Source organism: Phaenicophaeus curvirostris, chromosome 15 (genome assembly GCF_032191515.1).
Source record: "Phaenicophaeus curvirostris isolate KB17595 chromosome 15, BPBGC_Pcur_1.0, whole genome shotgun sequence".
NCBI lineage: Eukaryota > Metazoa > Chordata > Aves > Cuculiformes > Cuculidae > Phaenicophaeus > Phaenicophaeus curvirostris.
The window spans coordinates 17573425-17586294 of NC_091406.1; the positions used below are offsets into that span (position 1 = coordinate 17573425).

General features: G+C 47.8%; 1 protein-coding gene across 1 annotated transcript in view; it reads left to right on the top strand.

Annotated features, from left to right (window-relative positions):
* The first annotated feature begins 2959 nt into the window (after nt 1–2959).
* Nucleotides 2960–12870, top strand: part of CTNNA1 (catenin alpha 1) — a 125508-nt gene continuing 115597 nt past the window's right edge. Inside the window, exon 1 of the mRNA XM_069869624.1 lies at nt 2960–3039. The gene's annotated coding sequence lies outside the window, so the exon portion shown is untranslated. The remainder of the gene's footprint in view (nt 3040–12870) is intronic.

Below are 12870 nucleotides of genomic sequence, written 5' to 3' on the forward strand. Positions count from 1 at the left end.
AGTCTTAAAAGGGATCTTTCTTTTTTTTTAAACCTGACATTTTGTCCTGAAAGGATGTGAGATGTGCAGAACCGACGAATGTGGAAGCCACCACAGGAGGCTGAGACATGATATTAAAAGGAGTAATGAAAGAAAGCAAGCTATTGAAGTGTAAACTCAATTTTACTGAGAGTATGCTACAGATCAGAAATGAGTAGTTTGAATCCCTGGTGCAACTGACACCAAAATATTAATGGTTTGGTACAAGCAAGAAATAAAAAGAACTTGAAAAATCTGTTTACTCTGTGCTTCTAGGGGCAAGCCTGTTTGTTAAGGCACTGAAGACCCTGTATTATTTTAATAATGTGTATTGCAGTATCATAATTACAGATTTCACTTGCTTTTTGATTAACTTCACTCACCAACAAGGTTGGACTTCTGATCCCTGTTTTCTGTCTGGATTGTAAAACAACAGCAGTCTGTTTATTTCCTTGTCTTGGATCCCTTTCCTGGATTAAACCTGCAGGAAGGGAAAATGCAATCTAAATTGCTGCAGGACACAGGCTGTCTTCCTGCAGGAAAGGCTTGGAGGAGTATGGTAAAAATAGGAAACACAGTCCTACTACTGCCAAGGAACCAAGACCCGGAGGAAAGTCACCGTCCTGAACCATGGTGTGCCTTCACCCCGCTGCTGATCCGGGGGCTGCCTCCCTTAGGAATCCGCACAGGCTTCCCGTTACCCTCAGCTCAACTACATATCTTGAATTGAATCTACCTCCCTGGTAGGCTGCCCAGTCTCTCTCTATTTCACTTCATGTCAAAGGATGAAGTAAGTAGATTCAGGTATCTCAGAAGTGCTGGCAAATGAGTCATGAAATGTATTAAATTTATTAAACTGTTTTTACAATCCAGTACAAGCTAAGTTCCGTAGAGACAGTTGTATTAAAAACCACCTGAAAACACACCATGAAAAATCCTGGGGTAATTTGTTATAGGATAGAAATGGCCACTCTCATGCAAGAGGCTCACTGAGGCTTTTCAATGAAACCTTTGAGACAAATCACCACTTAAAGACAACTCTCCCCATCTGCAAACCTGCCTCTGTGGATTGAGGTAGGGTTCCTAAAGCCTCCTTCTCTTCTGACAGGAGCTCTGGTGACCCAACTGCTCGTCCCTTTGGGTGGGATTCTGTGATTGCCCTTGCCAGCAGCTACCACCTGGGCAGGGCAGGCAGGCATGGAAGCCCACCTCAAACACATCAAATTCTTCACTAAAAGCAAGTGTGCCACGCACTTTCCTACGGGCTTTCTGTCTGAAAGATCTCACAGGGTTTGAACTGGTGTGAGCACAGGGTGGGAGAGTTCATAGAATCATAGAATAGTTTGGGTTGGAAGGAACCTTAAAGATCATTCAGTTCCAGCCTCTCTATGATAGGCTGGGACACTTCCCACTAGATTAGGCTGCTCAAGGCCCATCCAACCTGGCCTTGAACACCTCCAGGGATGGGGCAGCCACAGCTTCCCTGGGTGACCTGTTCCAGTGCCTCATCACTCTCATTGTGAAGAAATTCTTTCCTTATGTCTAGTCTAAATCTGCCCCTCTCCAGTTTATACCCACTGCCCCTCATCATATCACTCCAAGCCTTTGTGAACAGTCCCTCCTAGGTTTCTTGTAGCCCCTCCAGGCACTGGAGGGTCGCTCTAAGGTCTCCTTGGAGTCTTCTCTTCTCCAGGCTGAACAACCCCAACTCTCTCAGCCTGTTTCCATAGCAGAGGTGTTCCAGCCCTCAGATCATCCTTGGGGCCTATCCCAACAGCTCCATCTCCTTCTTATGCTGAGGATTCCAGAACTGGACATGCTACTCTGCACAAGAGAGGAACTGAGGGGCAGACTGCCCTCCCTGTCCTGGAGTAATGTCTTTATCAATGACCTGGATGAAGGCATTGAGTGCACCCTTAGCAAGTTTGCGGATGACACTAAGCTGGGTGGAAGTGTGGATCTGCTGGAGGGTCGGGAGGCTCCAAAGGGATCTGAACAGGCTGGACTGCTGGGCAGAGTCCAATGGCATGAGGTTTAACAAGGCCAAATGCCGGGTCCTGCACTTGGGGCACAACAACCCTGAGCAGCTACAGACTAGGAGAAACCTGGCTGGAAAGCTGCCTGGAGGAGAGGGACCTGGGGGTGTTGGTTGACAGCGACTGAACATGAGCCAGCAGTGGCCCAGGTGGCCAAGAAGGCCAATGGCATCTTGGCTTGGATCAGACACGGCGTGACCAGCACGTCCAGGGAGGTTCTTCTCCCTCTGGACTCGGCACTGGTGAGACCGCTCCTCGAATCCTGTGTTCAGTTCTGGGCCCCTCACCACAAGAAGGATGTTGAGGCTCTGGAGCGAGTCCAGAGAAGAGCAACGAAGCTGGTGAGGGGGCTGGAGAACAGGCCTTATGAGGAATGGCTGAGAGAGCTGGGGGTGTTTAGCCTGGAGAAGAGGAGGCTGAGGGGAGACCTCATTGCTCTCTACAACTCCCTGAAAGGAGGTTGTGGAGAGGAGGGAGCTGGCCTCTTCTCCCAAGTGACAGGGGACAGGACGAGAGGGAATGGCCTCAAGCTCCTCCAGGGGAGGTTTAGGCTGGACATTAGGAAAAAATTCTTTACAGAAAGGGTCATTGGGCACTGGCAGAGGCTGCCCAGGGAGGGGGTTGAGTCCCCTGCCCTGGAGGGGTTTAAGGGACGGGTGGACGAGGTGCTGAGGGACATGGGTTAGTGTTTGATAGGAATGGTTGGACTCGATGATCCGGTGGGTCTCTTCCAAGCAGGTGATTCTATGATTCTGTGACCCCTCCGAGCCGCCCCCTCCCCCAGGGGCCGCCCGCCCGCTCTCACCTGCCCGGGCGGGGCCGGGGGGTGGCGGGGGCGGCGCGGCGGGCGGTGCCGGGAACAGCGGCGGTGCTGGGCCGGGGCGGGGGGGGGAGGGAGGTGCCCGGAAGAGCCGGCGGGGCTGCGGGACGGGGGGAAGAGACAAAAGCGACCGGGACCGCGCGGAGCCCAGAGACCCCGCGCCCGGTAACGCGGGGGGTTCGCGCGGGGGGTTCGCGCTGGGGAGGGGGCGGTCAGCAAACTTTAGAGCCGAGGAAGCGCGGGAGGAGCGGGGCAGGCCGCGCGGGGCCGGGAGGAGGTGGGGGAGGGCGGGCGGCGGCTCAGCGTGTGCGTTTTTAAGTCGAGAAATGCTGGTTTGCGTTGCTTTTTTTGGAAGTTTCGAGGCGGGGAGGCTCCCCCCCCCCCGGCAGGCGATGCTGCCGTCCGTGTTGGGCCGGGGGGGACACGGGACACCCCCCCCCCCCCCAAGCCCTCTGCCTCCTCCCGGCTCTCCCCGTTCTCGCTGCTGAGAAGTTTGCTGCTACTTATCGCGAGCAAAAAGTTGGGAGAGAGCGAGGAGGTTGAGCCACGGGGGGGGGGGGGGGGCGGGAGCCTGAGCCCCTCGGGGGCGCCCCGGGGGGGGCCCTGGGCGCTTGGGATCAGCTGCCTTTCGTCCCTAGAGTCATAGATTAGTTTGGGTTGGAAGGGATCCTAAAGATCATCCAGTTCCGACCCCCCTGCCAGGGGCTGGGGCATCCCGCTGGGTCGGGCTGCCCAGGGGGTTGGGGTGAGAGGGACCTTAAAACCCCCACCTAAAGGTTATGGTGTGGTTTGGTTTGGTTTCTTTCAGCTCCTGAGTTGGTTTGTAGGCATTTTTGTGTTTAAATGGAGGTGAAAGCCCTGCTTGCTTTACAGTATTTGCCGTCCCAAAATATTCCAGTAGTCAATATCCTCAGTTGTGAAGCATAGAAACAGGCCAGCCTCTTGATCTAGACACGCTGTGAGAGGGTGAAACCACCTCCTTATCCCTTGGGAGGGAGAATAACCATCATGGAAGGGTTTGGGTTGGAAGGGACCTCAAAGCCCATCCAGTCCCACCCTCTGCCATGGAAAGAGACACTCGCCACTGGATCCTGTTGCTCCAAGCCCCATCCAGCCTGGCCTTGAACCCCTCCAGGGATGGGGCAGCCACCACTGCTCTGGGCAACCTGGGCCAGGGCCTCTCCACTCTCACAGCAAAACATTTCCTGGTATCTCATCTCAGTCTCTCCTCTTTCAGCTGAAAGCCACTCTGCCTCATCCTATTCAGGCCAGGCTGGATGGGACTTCCGAGCAACCTGATCCAGTGGGAGGTGTCCCTGCCTATGGCAGGGGGTGCAACTGGATGGGTTTTAAGGTCCCTTCCAACCCAAACTGTTCTATGATTGTATCCCTGCCCTCCCTGACCTAGAGCCCCTCCACAGCTTTCCTGGAGCCCCTTTCAGTACTGGAAGCTCCTCTGAGGTCTCCCCGCAGCCTTCTCTTCTCCAGGCTGAACAACCCGAACTCTCTCACCCTGTGCTCACACCGGTTCAAGCTGTGTGAGATGTTTCCAACTGAAAGCTTCCAGGAAGGTGTGTGGCATGCTCGCTTTTTGTGAAGAATTGGATGTGATTGAGATGGGCTTCCGTGCCTGTCTGCCCTGCAAGGTGGTGGCTGTTGGCAAGGGCAATCGATCCATCGCTCCCTCCCCTGTCTGGGGTCTGAGTTGTCCTCGCCCGTGTCCCATTTCCAGCTTTCCCAGTTATGGCTGGAGGCATGTCTGGGTTATTTGTACTGAACGAGTCTGGGAGCGCTTCACCCTCCCTCCCCACCCCCTTTTTTTTCGTTTGTCTTTTGTTTTGAGGACTGGGTTGTGTGGAAGGTATTCTTGGTGCTTGAGTTACTAGTTTCCTGCGTTTTTCCTGCCCAGTGGGTGGGGAAGGGGACGAGATGGGAGAGACTCTGTTAGCTGCACTGCTGTGCTGACACACCTCTTGGGTCCTGCTGGATACAAGGCCTCCAGCACTTTGAAGCCCAGCTAAAGGTTATGGTGTGGTTTGGTTTGGTTTCATTCAGCTCCTGAGTTGGTTTGCAGGCAGGTTTGTGTTAAAGTGGAGTTGAAGGCCCACCTTACTTCACAATATTTGTGGTCTTTCAGGTGAAATCTCAGTTCACTTAACTGTATTTGTGGTCTTTTAGGTCTGTCTTGGGGTGCTAAGTGTTCAGTGGGACTTTTTTCTCCTGCCAGATTGAAAGTTTTTGTTTAAAAAGGGCGTGATTATGTGTTGAGTCACTGACGTTTTTATTTACAGAGAAAGAGTTTTTAGAACATCAAGGAAATGTTTTTTTGACTTTGCTCAGGAGGAACAGATAAGGGCTTATTAGGTTTTGTTTTAAAAAGGCTTTGTCCTAACCTTTTCCATAATAAACAATGTGCCTTCCCTCTTTGTTTCTTTTTTTTCAGCTGGCTCTAATAATAGGCTTCTGCATCAGAGATTAAAAGTTTACGTGAGGTGGCAGAGGGGAGCACAGCGGGCAGAGATTAGAAATCCCGTGCCCAAACTGATGATTTGAAATACCAGTGTAAATATTTACCTCACGATACATTTTCAAGCTTTGACGTTTCTGTGCTGGTGTGTGGTATACAGGCGTGAGGGTGCAGCTTCTTCACGGGGCTTCCACTGGTCTGATAAAGTTAGCTGAAAGATGGCATAGAGGAGTAATTTGGGTTTTTCAGCAGCATGAATATCTTCCTTCTGCAGCTGTAAGATCAAGAAACCAATCACGCAGAGGAGTCCATGTTAGTAGAAATATTTGAGCTGAAATACACTTTAGTGGGACTTCAGCCCTGCCTTGACGTTATATCCACTGTTTGATTTCTAAATTACCTTTTCTATGCAAAGAATTAGTTCAGCTCATAAAAATACTTGGCAGCAAAACCAGTCTGCTCGTCACAGGTGGCTGGTGAGACCGGTCTGGAGTGAACACCTCCGTGGCCGTGGTGTTTCTGTGAACGGACAGCTGTGTTCAGTCTTTTTGGCATCGCTCGGCTCTGCTGGACACTGATGGAAATAGGGTCAGTGAAAGAGTACTGAGTATCATTTCGTTAGGACAGTGCCATACTGAGACAGTCATCCAGCATGATGATGAAGGCCTGTTGTTCTCTGCTGTTGTGCCTGAACTGGAAATGACTCTATTCCTGCGCTGCGGAACTTTAATGTATATGACCTTGAAGGTTTGGATCCTTTACTACTCTGGGAATTCACCCTGATTTAGTTTTATAGCTGGTTTGGAATAGCTCTATTCAGTCATTTTATAGCTTGTGCGTTGGTTATACAGCCTTGCAGCTTTAGAGAAAGTGCAGATGTTTGATAATTACTACTTTTAACTCCATACTATTTTAATCCAGCATATGAGACTTAAAATAGAGCTTACAACGTTGTATCCTGGCTCCCTTACTGGAGGAGCTACGCTAAAAAGGCGGGTGCCAAGAGTGACCTGCTGTGCTGCAAAGCAGAGCTGGGTGCACATGGACTTATCGAGGGAAAGGAATGGCAGGAGGAATGCAGTCGCTGCAGCTGTAAATGGGATCTGTCTCCTCGCATGGCTGAGACATGTTATCCTCCTGTCAGGATGGGTGTTCACCCTGGTTTCTGGTGTGTGGTGGGTGAGCGTAGACTCTTCTGTTGGCAGATCTGATACTCAAACTTCATTCATAATTCCTCCTCTGTAATTCCAAACCATTCTATGATTATATGATTCCCTGACTCTTTTTTTTTTTTCTATTTAAAGAGCCAGCTACCTTTTCTATAAACATGATTACATATTTTTGTGCGTTAATCCCAGATGTACTATGCTAATCCTTTGATATGCCTTTATAAATAGCTTTGGTGGAATTGGAGAGGAGGAATTGTTTTGCCCATGCTTTATAATTTGATAGAAATTATTAAATGCACAGATCTAAAGCAACACAGTTTGCAAAGGGCAATTCTCCCCTGCTGTATTGCCACTCCTTCTGTTTTAATTTTTCTGATTTACAAGGCAGTGCTGTGATTAAGGGATTGGAGACAGGTGAATCTCTTTTGAAAGGCTTTAAGCTCAGGCATCTAAGAATGGAAAAAGCAAATTTGAGGCCAGCTGTAGCTAAGAGGTAACAGTTACCAAGGCAGTGAGTGGAACAGTACTGAGAACACAAAACCAAGCTGGGTGTCTGTCACTTCCCCAGTCTCTTAATACATGGAATGGCACAAGGAGGGAGGAGAGTCGATGTACGTTACAATCCAAGAGCGAGTGAAACTCCCATAGTGTTTCCAAGGCAGTGAGGGACTTGAGAGTGAATAAGCGAAGGAACCAACCCGCAGCTCTACGGCAGGTAGGTTTTCGCTGCTGATAATGGGACACAACGTTAGCTGGTGGTGTGTCTTTTTGCCAGCCAACACCCAGATTTCTGAGCTGTCTGTGCCCTGTCATGGAGCGGGTATGTGCATGACTGTACTGCAGAGGAATTTCTGTGGAGCTGATGTCAGGGAGCAAGTGAGATCATGATAGTGGAAGTTGGGGTGGAAGAGACTGTCGGCCCATTAGCACATGTTCTGGAGCAGCCTTCACCAGCTTTGAGAGACCGAACCCAGTGAGCTTGTGGATAGCTGATGAAGGAATAAGAGAAAAGGATTTTTACATTTCTCTTTTCCTGGAGTTTAACTGAAGGAAATGAGGAGAGCGTAGGCCAGACGCTTCTGTCCTCGCTGTTGTTCAGCACAAGATTGAGAGGGCATTTAGCTAAATACTGAATTTCCTGCTTTTCGGTTAATAAGAAGTCAATAAGAATCAATGCCGTCAGGAACTTGTGGCCTTGATGGCGTGTGTGGTTTTTTACCCCCCCTCCCCCTTCCACTGCCTTTCCCACTTCCCCATGGGTTCAGGGAGTTTTCATTCTGTTTTATTCCGGATACTTTTATCAGTGGTTTCTATGCAGATCTGACGGGGAGATTCTTGATTATGTTTTTTCTGGGTGATACACACTGAGCATAGAAGATCCACTTAAATAACTGGTCTGCACAAGGGCTGCGCTAGCAATGCAGCTTTACAGAGCCAAAAGGGTCAGTTCAAGTTTTCATGTAAACAAGGCTGAGCTGTACGTCTATAAAATGGTGTTTAACCTGCGTAACACCAAGCAGGTCAGCATTCATCTTTGCAAAGTGCTCTTGAGTTCTGCAGCTGAAGCTATAGATGGGTAAATAGTTTTTTTTAATGTACTAGGATAACAAATTCAGGAACAGCTTTGTTGAATAGCTGAGGACAGAGCTGGTGTTGTGCTGGGAAGCAGGAAGGTGCGAGTGGGTGTTCCTCTCTGTAAATGCAGGTAATAAAGATGTACAAGCTGCCTGTTCTTTATCAGCTTTCTTGCAGGTATGTCCTTGTAATGTATGCTTGTAAAACTAATTTCCTTTAGCATGACTTAAAGATCTAGTGAGTCTCGCTGTTTGATGTTGAAGAGCTCTCGAGATCTCAGATAATTCAGGATGGACTGTGGATGTGCATACAGGTGGCATAAACCTCACGTGCAATTTACCATGTAGTTCATTTTGATTAGAACCTGATGTTCAAATGTTTCAGTCTTAAGCATCTTAAATTATTTATTCATTGAAAGAATGAGAAGTTGAACAATGAACTGTGCAGAGGACTTGATGCGATCTGATTACTCCAGCTGAGAGGTCCATGTAGCCGGGTGTGCTGTCACCATGACCCTCATCGTAAGGTTTTGGTGATTCTGCTCCCATCAACTTATTATTTGCCTAGCCCTTGTCTGAGGCCACAAATTACAATTCCTTCACCTGGCCTTGGCCAAGCTGGCTGTTAACAACAGAAGGAGGAAAGAAGGTAGGAATTCTGGGAGTCAGTTCCATTCCCACTGCTCGTCACGCTGCTGAGCAGTGTTCTCTGGCTTCTTTGAGGAGTGCTGGATGCTCTTGGGTGGTGTCTGGTGTCCTGCTCTGGTTCCCTGGTCATAACTTTTGACCCTTGACACCTTTCTTTTTATTGACCCCACATAACCACTTGATTTCCCTTCCCTGTATCATCCACCCACCTTTTTCTTGTGTGGTGGCAGTGTATATGGCCATACTTAAAAGCAAAAGCAACAGGGAAGCAATAAAACGAGTAATAAATGAGAAAAGGGTGGTTGAGTAGCATCGCTTCCCAAAGGTGCTGTGCCAAGCTCCTGCAGTGCAGGAGCTTCCCAAGCCAGGAATTTGAGCCTGGGATGACTTCTGCTCTGCAGATTCATCTAGTGGCTCTCGTGGCTGGTGCCCGTACAAGATACAACTGAAATGAAAGATGAGTTTTTCAAGAGAGTAAAAAGCAGGGATCTGGCTTGGCTTGTGAAAAGCTCTGGAGTGGCTTAGAATTCTATACGAAGTATGGCTCTGTAGTTACAACCACCTCCACCACTTGGAAGATGTGTTTAATTACAAACCACTGCCGTTACAGCTGGAAATGTGTTTCCTGACAAACATTAAGGAATGACATAAGGAAGAATTTCCTCACAATGAGAGTGGTGAGGCCTTGGCCCAGGTTGCCCAGGGAAGTTGTCTGTCCCATCCCTGGAGGTGTTCAAGGCCAGGTTGGATGGATCTTGGGCAGCCTGATCCAGTGGGAGGTGTCCCTGCCCATGGCAGGGGGGTTGGAACTGGATGGGCTTTGAGGTGCCCTCCAACCCAAACTGTTTTGTTATTCTATGATTCGTATGCATTGTGAAAGCAGAGATTTGGGGAAGGCTTTTAGCAAAGTGAGCATATTCCATATTTGTTACTCCACGGCTGGTGGAGTCCTCTATCACACTGCTCTTATTTTGCACTGGTACAGGGCACTCTATGGCTGTGTGTGTAGTTGGTGTCTTTCCCCTCTCCTAGCTGGGTTTAGAGAGAAAAAATAATGACATAAGGTACAATAAACACTGACAAAAATAAAAAAAAGCTGTAAGGTTTATTTGTAGCTGAACGGAATAATGCAAATAAGTTGTGTGGGGTTAAAAGCTTATAGCCACAAGGAAAATAAGTTAATTTCTGGTCTGTATGCATCAGTACTCTTGCATCAGGTGTTTTAAGCCATTTTACTTAGTTTGCAGGAATTGGTTAAGGTGATCTGATTATGTTTGACAGAATATTATAATGGGCCTAGGGGAAAGTCAATGGATATCGGTGAAAGACGTGGTGTTCAGCAGAACCAGAGGAAAGTGCTGGTGCAGAGCCAGTTGAGTAGGATTTCTTTGCTCATCTGTCTTTTATTCGGGAGTTTTGTTTTGTTTCCTGTTCCTGGGAGTAAGGAGAAGGGGGTGGGAAGAGCAAATGTGTTGTTAATCAGATAGGAGTTGGTTTCCACTCAGTAAATGGCTATTTTATTAGTTCAAAATCCATTTTTTCCAGTGAGACTAGCCAAGGAATGACTCTTTCCCCTGGAACCTTCTGGTTCTTTCCTGTTGGTTTTATGAAATGTGGGTGGGTCAGTGACACTTGTGGGGTATGTTTTGTTTTTTTAAACAAAAGTTGCTTTATTTGGTCATCCGTGTGGTAACACAGTGACTGGGAAGGATTCCTGTCCAGGCAGATCGTAGTTACCGCTGATTCTCATGCACTGCTGTGCATGCTTAGCAAGTTTGTACTTGACAGGGGGTAGTTATTACTTTACAGGTGACTGTTAAGCATCCAAAAGTTAACCATACCAGTGTGTTATCCTTTCCTATGCTTTCCTGGAGAAGCTGCAAGGTTCTCATCAGCCAGTGCCCTGTGTGTTCTCGATGCCTGCAGCCTTCTTGCAGGGGATGGTCTCTGTGTGTGTTGGAGCACCCCATTTTACCTGTTCTTCCAGGTGGTTGCAGGCATTTGGAAGATGTTTAGCTCATCCAAGCAGCTTGTGCATTATGTTCATGTTTGCTCTTCTTCATGGGGTTTGTTTTTTGTGGATTTTTTTTCCCCTTAGCTTGCAGCATGTGTTAGTGGAGCTGCAAGTTGAGGGTTGTCTAGGGGCGTGCAATGATGGTGCGGTTCTTCCTGTGAAACAAATTCATTGTTCATAACCAAGAGATGTTGTTGGAGGTTGCCAGGAGCACGAGGGGAAATTCTAGGCCTTATCACTTTATTTCTTTGTTCTATAAAAAATAATTGGTTTGTAATTTGACAGTGTTCCTGAATCGAAGGAAGGACTGAAAAGGAATTCTAAATGACTTTTTCTAGAGACTGGAGAAAACACTTTCAAGAATCTTTATGCACCCATACTCCTTTGCCTCAGTGGATCCGTTGCTTTTAGTAGCTTTTGCAAATGGTGAATACTATGGAAAAGTCTTTTCACTCTTGTAAGGCTATGAATTTTTGTTGCATAGTCTTTAGTTGCAGGACTGAGAAAAGCCTATGGTGTTTAGTCTCTGTTAATACAAGACTGTCCATGTCCTCCATGTTTAAGCAAATTGTCTCTTATCAAACCTCTAATTATAAGAGTCTCGTTTTTCTACAACATCATGCTGGCTCAAACAACTCCAGTATTTGTGTGTTTCTGACTGTTCTAAAACTGTTAATGAAGGTTTAGATTTAGAAGATGTGGCCAGCTGAAAGCACTGAGGGGTATTTTATAACAGCGTATCAAAATAGGGCTGAAGCACCTGCCATAGGAGGACAAGCTGGGAGCGTTGGGGTTGTCCAGCCTGGAGAAGGCTCTGAGGAGACCTTATAGTGACCTTCCAGTAACTGAAAGGAGCCTACAGGAGAGCTGAAGAGGGACTATTCATGAAGGCTTGTGGTGGTAGGACAAGGGGGAAGAGATATAAACTGGAGAGGGGCAGATTTAGAGGAGGAATTTCTTCACCATGACAGTGGGGAGGCCCTGGCCCAGGCCACCCAGAGAAGTGGTGGCTGCCCCATCCCTGGAGGTGTTCAAGGCCTGGTTGGATGGACCTTGGAGGAACCTGATCCAGTGCGAGGTGTCCTTGCCCATCATGGAGGGGTTGGAACTGGATGGGCTTTGAGGTCCCTTCCAACCCTAACTATTCTGTGTTTCTATGAAAATGTGGTTTGAGTGAGGTCAGATTCTGGTTATTTCTAACTGTATAGCTTAAACGGCACTTTTTATTCCAAATCGAGTGCTGAAGAAGATCAGAACAAAAATACCCAGGTTTTCTTTTCCTTTTATTGCCAACCATCAGTGGGTTTCTGCAAGCTAAGCAAGAACTAATTTTGCAGCACTGGCAGATTCTTGTGCCAACTGATAAAGTAGGCTAATTTATAACAAACTTTCCCTTATTTGAGCAATACTTGTGGCAAAAATTAATTTGTTAGAAGGTTGCCCCTTCTTGCGTTCATTGCTGACTTAGGGCTGGTGATTGGAACCTGTGCTAGCATAGTGTGGGATTCAAAAGGCTGTGGAGTTCAAAGTTACTGTTGCTGCAGAGATGAGTTAGTTGAAAGTTGTTGCTTTTTGCTTAGAAAGCAAGTGCGTGGCCCTTCTGTGTGGCCGGGATGTCACAATCCCCCGATCCAGAGAGCACACAGCTGGGGTAGAGCAGTGAGACATTGAGTGGTGGCTTGTTCTGGTGTTGGAAGCTGTGATAGTATTGCAAGTCTTCAGCATAAAATGCACCAGTGCTGGTGTGAAGGCTGAGTGACTGGGTTTATTGTTAGCACTAAGAGCTCACTCCTCAGACACATTTATTTATGTATTTATTTACTTGTTTGTTCATCCTTTTTTAAGGAAGAGCATGTGATTTTTTTTTTTCCGAAAACAGGTAGTTGGAATCCTGCCCAGGTTTTGGAAACTGGAAACTGCAGAAATAAATTGGGCGCTTGTTGGGGCATACTGGGATGTCCCTCTGGACAGTTAAGTGGGTGTAAGCATGAGTGTTCTTGCTTTGGCATCCTGTTAGGATGTCAGTGGTGGTGTAAGCAAGCCACTGGCTGCCTGTGCTTGCTGTGAATTGCTTTGCCAAGCACCTCCTTTCTAGCTCCTTTGTGGCAAAGCAATCCTGGCAAA